The sequence below is a fragment of the Corvus brachyrhynchos genome, unplaced genomic scaffold, assembly GCF_000691975.1.
Source record: "Corvus brachyrhynchos isolate BGI_N302 unplaced genomic scaffold, ASM69197v1 scaffold525, whole genome shotgun sequence".
Classification (NCBI taxonomy): Eukaryota; Metazoa; Chordata; class Aves; order Passeriformes; family Corvidae; genus Corvus; species Corvus brachyrhynchos.
In genome coordinates, this window is record NW_008238341.1 from 1,058,168 (window position 1) to 1,067,574 (window position 9,407).

A 9,407-nucleotide genomic window follows, 5' to 3' on the forward strand; every position below is an offset into this window, starting at 1 on the left:
TGGCAGGGAGGAGTCCTGCGAGACTGTGCTTTATCCCAAACCAAACAGCCTGGCCAGCTTCAGGAGTTATAAACAGATGCTGAAGCAAGGCTCTGGCTCTGGGAGGGTCTGGGAAGAGAAGAGGATTTGGTATCTGGCTTCCTGGAGAGCCACAGCCCCGGGGAATTTGCTAAGCCTCCCACGGCAACACCCCAAATAGTCCTGGGAGGAAGCAGCTGCCCTGGGGCGGCTGCAGGGATGGGCACGGGGATGACAAGGAGCCAGCTGGATGGTGGGCTCAATACGCTATGATACGGGGCCACTTACACTGATACAGGGTTCTGATGGCCAGGGTAGCATGTGTTTCAGGCCATGGTGGCCATGCTGGAGATCTCCAGGGAGGTGAAGACAAGAAGTGAGACCCCAACCACCCACTCCTGCCTTCAGGGTGCTACTGCAACCCATTTTCCAGCCATTTCCAATGGGTTTGCAAACCTGGGGTGGGACAGCAGAGCAAGCAGCATTGCAGAGCTCCACATCAGAGACCACAAGCACAGTGAGAGACATTCCTGACTGCTCACTATATACCAGCTATGCAGAAAAGCTGGCCTTTCACCTTTATTTTTTCCTCTTGCTTATATTTCCTGACAAAACAAGAACTTAGAAAACTCAGGATATTAAACTGAGGTCTACACTACAAAAAAACCCCATGTTCCCCTTGAACCCTGCCTGAGGATCTTCTCTGCTGTTCCAGACACCATCTTCTGCCACCAAGTTGCTGAAGCACAGGATAATTTAACAACATTTAATTAAAAGTGGGACAGGTAGGGGACTCACAAGGGATTTATGCCATATGCTTATGCTTCCCCCTCCTTTCTGATACTTGGAAAAAGAGTGGCAGGAACTTGCAATTCATGAAGAAAGCATTTTGATCAATTTTCCCACTAGAAATGTAAGGACAGTAGAAATGGGGCCACATGGATAAGTCAAGCTCCCTCAGGGATTTAAAGAGGAACAAGAGGATGCTGCATGTTGTGTCTTCACAGCTCTGTGACAAGGAGGGAGCATCTGTCTTTCAAGGCTCCCTTTAGTCAAAATATTAATTATGTCACTGCAGTTCACAGAAACCTCAGATAAAGGAGTCTGGAAGAGTCCAGTTCTTTATGACTACCTTAGATTTCATCCCCTTCTGCTCAGCAGTGTCAGTGTTTTACTTCCCTTGTCATCATCCAGTCTCCCAGCCTAAACAAGGACTGAGATGTGAATGCAAACATCCAGTTGTTGGGGAAAAACAGCCCAAGAAAACGGAGTGGAGCAACAGCTCTCAGACCAACTGCTCCTGCAATAATAGACCAGGGTGAGATGGAAGCCAAGGCTGTTTTGTTCCCTTTGCAGGTTGTCTCCAGAAGGCCCTTCACCTACCCCTCCAGGCTGGGTCCTCCTCAGTCCTTCTTTTCCAGTCTCACCCTGGCAATGAGGTATCCAGAAGCCAACACACTGGTCCCTCCTGAGATTTTTCAGCACAGTGGGCCATGAGTTTTCCATCTGCATCCATGCATATACCATTGTCTCCTATCCTGTTGCCAGACCACATTGCAGGTTTATTATCTGTCTTCAATTTTTTGTGTTCCAGCTCTTTCTGCTTCCAGGTTTCTTTCTCCACATCCCATCAGTGGTGCCATACCACCCTACCCGAACCCTGTTGCATTGTCAGTCTGTATGAGCTTCTCTGTGCTTCTAAAATAGGAACTTGCGTGCCTTATCTAGAGAACAAAATCACTCCTTTGGAGAGCTGGTGTTTAGGAATTGACCAGACAAACTTGGGCAGGAAATACACAGCCAAGACACGCACCCTTGCAGGCAGCCACTCTGGGCTTTACTGGTGATAAAGGCAGGTTACAATGGCACAGAGAGAGATGCACCTTAGAGAGAGCCCCCAATATCACTGGAAAAACAGAATCACAGAATAAGCTGAGTTGGAAGGGATCCACAAGGATCAGTGAGCCTAAGCCCTCCATGGCTTCAGAAAGCTTCGGTTTTCTGTTCACTGGTGGTTTCCCAAATTCTTCTGGACTAAAGGTAGATTTGGGATCCCAGTTCAGTCACCACATGGGATGGGGCTACTCATTTATGTATCCCTCTGACAATCTCTCCCAGGGGAGGCCCAGACACCAGGATTAGCACCATCCCAGGGGCTCTGTGGTGGGACATAGCTGCTGCTCTGTCCCTCCGCGCCTCTCCTGCAAGCAGGCTGCACACTCAGCTGCACCAGCTGATGAGAAGTCGAGCCTTAAAGTTTAACAAGAGCGCTGGGCTCCATAAGGAGAGCTTTACACTCTCTGCTGGTCAGCCAGTGCTCATAGTTTACCCTGGCTGCACACATGCTGGATAATCAGGTCCTGCTCTCTGCCACTAACAAAAGCCATAAACTGCCAGCCAGGCTGCACCCACCCAGCCCAGCCCCACGCTTCAGCCTCCAGGCACTAACCCTGCCTAACTCCCCCCGCACATTGATCACCCCAAGGAGCTGGTGGAGGGAATACAGCCCTGCTCCAAACAAGCAGCTTTTATCATCATGTGTGAGGACCGAGAGCTCCCTGCAGCAGCATTTATAGGGTGGCTTTCCAGTTCAAGACCCCAGCACAAGAACCACAGACCTGTCCTGGACACAAGGAGTTACGAGGCTTCCAGGGACCCTGGTCTCAGCCCAGCCTGTCCTAACCCTGGCACCAGCATTGCTCTCCACTATCATCAGTTAATCCTGCACATGCTAGCAAACACCCTGTAGAACCCCAGCATTCCCAAGCTACCCAACACCTTCTCTCCTCTTACAAAAGTATCCATGCCTGGCTTTCATTTTGGAAGGATCCCCAGATCCCTGGGGGAACTGTGGGGCAGACCTTAGTGTGGGTGGAAATGTTGGCAGAAGTCCATTTGCTCCCACAGCACCCCAGGGATCCAGAGGAGCCCAAGCCTGATCAGCAGGTGTCAGTTTGTGTCTTGGGGCTCTGGCAGGGAAGGGATCTGCTGCAGTAATTGAGGCAGCAGGGATGAGAGATATGTTCTGAAACAGTGATGGGCGGGGGCTGCACTTGGATCAGTCGGATCCAGGGCCCACAGTGATTTCCGAAAAGCACCCTTCCAAGCCCACCCGAAGCCTCACAGACCCTAGGAAGAGCCTCCCAAGAACAACCAGCCCTTTGAGAAACCTAAACCACTTTCTCCAACACCTCTGAACTCTGTCAGGAACATCGTTCATCAGAAAGCTAAAAGTGCCAAGCTGTTTTCCCTCGAGGGCAAATCTCCCTTGTGCTGTCAGGAGCAAAGCTGGCCAGGTTCTCATTGCTGCTTAAGGTGAATGCATGGTGTGTTTTACCAACTAATTGTGAAATGGCAGACTGCTTCAGAGGTAAAGGAGAAGCATTTTATTGTGAGCAGGAGAATTAATCATACCTGGGGCAGTACAGATGTCAGCAAAAAACAATGCAGAAAGGATTTCTCAGGAAGACTTCTTGACATGAATAGGAAGGTCTTTTTCAGGTCTTTTTAGATATGAATGAAAGATTCTCAGTGGTTGTTGTGACCCCTGTTTTTACCCTTGCTATCTAGATCCAAAAGAGGGATGTGTGTGCTAAAGCTACAAAATTATAAGGGGAAGGAGTTTTATTCAAGAAATGAAAATTTCCCAAGCCAAGGCGTCTGCTGCAGCACTAATTCATGACGTGTCCCACATAGTTTATGGCAGAGATTAAACAATACAAACAATACATTTCAAAAATGGCATTTAACTGAGAAAACAAGAACAGACTAGACTCCAACCCATCCATTGTGGTGCAATGCTGAGTTGTTGAGTTCTCAGCCCCAGCATTCAGGTCCTGCTCAAGGAAATACCCCTGGTTGCTGTTTACATGTGTGCAACCCAGAGTTTCGTCACACCTTTTTGTTTGTTGTGGAGTGAACCCCCTTGGTAACATGGCCACCCCCTTTTCCTCCCTTTGTGCATTTTCTCTGCCTGGGACTTGTTACTCTGGTCCCAAGGGATATGCTTTTCCATGGCTGTTTCCCATTTGGAGGCTGCATATGTACATGCTGGTGGAAGAAGAGAGCAACTCGGTCTTCTGATTCACTGCAGCCTTTCCCTATATTTTTCAAAGATATTGGTTATGATCAGCCAAGCTCTGCTGAGTACAGATTTATATCCTGACTCTGAGCTTGCCTCCACCAGCTCAGCCCAGTCTGTAAGGCAGAGGAGGCAGTGGTAGGTCTGGGATTTAGCGCTAGGGATGCAGTGTCCTCCTGGCAGCGCTGGAACTGTTGCTGCAGCCAGGTAGGGAAAGAAGAAATACTGATATGTGCAAGGATAGGGGTTAAAAAAAAACAAAGAAGAAAGTCTGAAATGTCTTATGTGAAACCAAGCAACATACAGCAAAGGTAAGGAGAAAAAGAGAGATGATACAGGCAACACTGAGCGGGGCTGTATAAAAAAACTGGGATAACAGCACTTCCTAATCGTATTTGGTGATAAATTCCCAAAGTTTGCCATGAAACCTCTCCCCACAGTTCCATTTAGGTTCAGGTGGCCACAAACCTGTTGCTGAGAAAAACAGGAGTCCTCCACCTTCCTCTTGACTTCCTCACCCATGCTGCCAAATATGCCCAACATCAGGGTTACCCTGCACACAGACTTGACCTGAAATCAGTAAAACTTGTCCAAGTAAAAAGCAGTAATAAAATGAAGAGGATGGGAAACAGAGCCAAGAACAATGGTAGAACATGTTAGGGATATAAAACACCCCCAGAGATATGCCCTGACCAGCAGGTGAAGATGCATGTTTGACAACATAGCATTTTCTCCTCCAAGTTTTCTTACCAAGCATCACTTTTGCTTTTTGGAGGCTCTGCCCATGCTCTGCGGGATGGGATAGGGATGTCAAAGTCAGTTCACACTCCAGAGGAGATATGATCATGAGAAATCTGACTTTTCCCTCTTTATTATCCTTATTTGCCACATCTAGATGACGCTGGACATGACACAAGTTCACAGTGATGTCGTTTACCTGCATGTGCTTACATACCAACGCGGATGACATCAGTCTTGGGATTTGCTCAGGGGACCACCACCAGGAAATGACTTCTCTTAAAACACAAGGAAAGCTCGGTGCAGCCTTTGTAGCTTCTAGTCCAGCAAGCCTGTAATATTCACAGGAATGAGACTCAAATTTCTAATTATTGGCTGAGTTATTTGTAGCTTCATATGTTTTAAGGCCAGAAGGGACCATCATCTAGTCTGGCCTCCTTAAATGGAAAGCTCCATAAGCAACAACCAATTCCCTGAGCTTCATTACAGTAATGAGCTCAGGAGTCCTGCCGTTTCGTCTCTGGCTCTAACCACTAGACCCTGCCATGCCAAACACAGCTGCTCAGATCTGCCTCCAGCTCCAAAGGGAAGTCTAAGAGTTCCTCCTGAAGAGGCAATAAATCAAATACCAATGTCCACAGTGATGGGGAAGGATGACTGCCTGCATGCGCTGGCTCAGCCTGCCCAACAGGGAATTCAGGTCCTGGGTGCCTTGTCCAGGGCCAAGCACCAGCAAGGATATGCATCCAGCCAGCAGGCTGGGATGGAGTGATTTACTTTACCTTGATGTTGTTTCCCCTTTGGGGACATTATTTTGGGGAAGAGAGAGGAACCACTCACACTTGCCTGGTTTCACACCCTGGTGAATGCATTTCACCCCACTGGGATTGTTTCAAGGCAGGCAGTGCTGGTAACCAGAGACCCTGTGCGGCTGTGTAGCAGCTCTGGCGGGCTTTGTCCCTGCCTGGGCTCTTTGGATCAAATGGCACTAGAAACAATGTGGCTACTTCTCTCTTCTGTGCCCTGTGTCAAAAGCACATGCTGAAAACCCACCCAGGACCTCCCAGTACAGGCTTCACTAACCACCTCCCTCCTTGGGACAAGGGAAGATGGCCTCCAACTACTGCCACAGAACCCTGGGAGGGACAGCCCAGCTCTCTGTGGATTCATAGGAAACCACCTCTCTCTGACACAGGAAGAGATCTCTGAACTAGGACATGGCCAGGAAATGGGTTGGGAATTTTCAGGGGTGAGACATTCATCTTGTTCTGCTGCATCTTGCCCAGCTCCAGGCTGGGACCCCCCCACCCATCAGGTGCTCATCTTCAGGTGCTCATCTTCAGGCACCAAGTTGAACGTTTGAACAAGAGAAGCCCTGGAATGGAGAAGTGTTGGTGCAGGAACCCAGGGCCTGGGGGGTAGGATTTGGAGCTCATCCACCTGAACGACACGCAGTGGGAAGGCAGCCCCCCACCCTCAGGGTGCTCCAGGAGCCACCAATCAAGGGCAGAAGCTCATGATTGCACTGGGGAGGGAAAGCTTGGCAGACAGGACACTACCAGTCATGCTAGGCTGGTGTTTGCACCTTCTTCCAGGTGTCCTTTCCTACCACTATTGCAATTTGCCTTTTCAGAGGCAATAGTGAGAGTACCTCAGGGTCTTCTCTGCTTCCCATTCAGGCCTCCCCATTATAGGATTTACTAAATGTCACTGTCACAGCTAATAGCCACCAGTAGCAACCACAGCTATGGGCAGATGGATGGGACGGGATGGGATGGGACGGGACAGGTCAGGATACACACAGCTTCATGAAAACAGAAGGCCACCCACCTCATGACCAGTTCATGGAGGAAGAAGCAGGAAGGAGGTGCTCCAAGTTCTTGGTCAGGACACTAACCACAGATTGTGTCTGCAATATGACAGCAGGGAAGAGGCAGGGAACCAACAAGCCAGAAAAACCAGAGCTTTGGACATGTTCCCTGGAGGCTGCCATAAATAAAATCAGCAGAAGAGCACTCATCCCATCAATCAGCAATGCTTCCCCAAGCACCATGAGCAATTCCCACACACCAGTTTGGACCACGCTGGCTGTGACACCCCTGTGAGTCACTGCCCCAGGGTCTACCTGGTGGGATGAGTTGGCTGCTGGTCACATTGCACAGCACAAGTTGCTTACTGGCATTGTCAGGGTTACCACCCATCCTCTCCTGCTGCCATGGTGTTTGTGGTGATAACAGAGGCAGCTCAAGGCTTCTCCTTCCTGCAGGCAAGAGGTAATTTAGTAGCTGCAGAGGAGCAGGCTTTGGGGAGGAGGAGGGTTGGGCTAGAGGTATGGCAGAGAAAGCATGGAATTTTGGAGCGCGCTGCTTATCCATGCCCTGAGTTGGACCAGACAACACCCTGTGTGTCCTTGGATGTGCCCATCACCTCTTTAGGGGTGAGGCACAGAGACGGGCCATGCCAGATGACACATGCCAGATGACTGACATGAAGTACAGAGAGACATCTGCAGCAGCCTGAACAGGAAGACTCGTGTGGTATGCAGAGCCCTCCAAAACCCAGCCTAGTCCCTTCAGGGCCCATAAGAAGCATCCCCATGGACAGGGTTTCTGTGTGGAGAGGAGAGATACAGACAGGCAGGGCTTTCCCCCAGCCTGGTCCCCCTCAGAGGCAGGAAGAGCATATTACAAGGGCTGGAGGGTCTGTAGCAGCCTGGGCAACATTTACCCTCTCATCCAAGCTGCAACAGGCAGGAGTCTGCAGCTGCGCAAGGTGTAAAGTTCTGTTCTAAGCAGCACTATGTAAAAGTCTGGGCAGGGGGATGGGGAGGGGTGGAGAGCAGAACAGCAAGTCTAAGCCTCCCTCCCCATGCTCTCTACTACCTGAGCAAACCATCCTACCTTCATCATACATACCTTGGACAAGCTGTTGAAAGGGCATACACAGTACAGGACAAGGCCTGCAACAGAGATGCACAAACAGAGGTATGCAAAAAGCCTGGCTCCTGGAGCCCTGCTGAATGGACAGGGCAGCCTTTGCCAGTGCAGTTACCCTAAACTGGTCCTGTCAGGACCTGTTTCATCAGTCTTTATGCTCAGCTTTTCTATAGCAGGGAACATCAACAAAATGTGGAAACTGAGTCTCAGTGACACACAAGGCTGGACTTAGAGGGCATCTCATCACAGCCTCATTTTGCACCAGCATCCTCATTGAGCCTAGCTGTCCTCACATGAGTCATGGCTTCATCATGAGGCTCAGCCAGATGATCTCTCTCTGTACAAGGGGAAGACAGATATTTGTCCAAGACCCTTGTCTTGAGTACAGAAGCATGAAACAAGTTGGGTAAAAGGGTGGAGAGAGGAGCAGAGGGAGCTTTGCACCCTGCCTGACATGGAGCCTGACTGGACCTTCTCCTGCAAGGTACAATGAACCATACATCCCCAAATTGTCTGCTTCTACCCCAAGGATTACAAAGGCCTCACTGCCAACCAGGGTTTGGTGCCCAGCAGGGCAGTGACAAGCAGTGCAACTGCCCAGCAGGACAATCAGGGCAGTGAGGACAGCTGGTCTCGCCTAGCCTGAGAGCCCAGGATGGCAGGGAAGTAGCAGCCTCCTCCACCCTCATCCCACACAAAAGGGTAGATGGCCTCCTAATCACCTATCCATGGGAAAGAGGAGACTTGCTCTCTGGAAACAGAAGGGCTAGACAATCTCAGGCAGATTGACTTATTGCAGACTTCTGGGGTGATAAATCGTGGCTAATTGTGGGCAGGTGACAGAGCAGACTAAGGGAAAAGGAGCTGGGGACATTCACTGCCCGGCAGCTGCTGCCCAGCCCTGCCCCCTTCTTTTACTGCTCCTTTCAGGCCACTTGAATTGTGCAAACGCAGTGCTTTCCAAAACCTGCCGAATCTCCCTCGCAAGGTTCCTGCCCCCTCCCTTCCCGCTCCCTTTCAGAGCTCCTGTCCTCTCCCTTCCCACTTCCTCCCTTGCCGCCGGCTCTCATTCCTGTCTCTGGGATAGGAGGTCCGCGGTCGGGGGGGAGGAGCCGCCCTGCCACCCACAGGCTCATGCCATCAAGCAGCCCTTCTGATGCCACAGCACAGGACTCTGAGGATGTTTTTCCATCCCCATGAGACCCATGTGTCTTCTCCAGGTTCTGCTCTCAGCCCTGATGCAAGTGGCTCACCTGGACAGAAGACACAGTACCATGTTCTGGATATGGATATCTTCAACATCCCACTTAAGGAGACACCATGTTAAGCAGCCCTGGTGTGGCTTTGATTTGGACCCCAATGAAGGGAAAAATCCACTTGGATCTCAGGTCACAGTAGGGCTAACTTGAAAGCAGAGCTTGTAAGGGGAGGATCCAAGGGATCAGCTTGAGGAAATGGGCTTTGCCCAGCACATGCTGAAAGGCCAGGAGACAGCAGGTGCTCAGCAGTCCCTGCTGGACCCTACATGGATGACTCAGGCTGCCTGGCCTTATCCCACACTTCTGTTAGCTCTTTCCTCCTTGCTCCACCATGTGCCCTGGTGAGATAGAAAAACAGACACTAATGGGGACACA

General features: G+C 50.4%; 1 long non-coding RNA gene across 1 annotated transcript; it reads right to left on the bottom strand.

The window, feature by feature from the left end:
• Positions 1 to 3,381: 3,381 nt before the first annotated feature.
• Positions 3,382 to 6,018, bottom strand: LOC108446915. Its single transcript, XR_001862253.1, has 2 exons — positions 5,055 to 6,018; positions 3,382 to 4,669 (listed from the first exon to the last, which is right to left on the bottom strand). It is a non-coding gene; the product is annotated as an uncharacterized LOC108446915 (long non-coding RNA).
• Between the last annotated feature and the right edge of the window lie 3,389 nt (positions 6,019 to 9,407).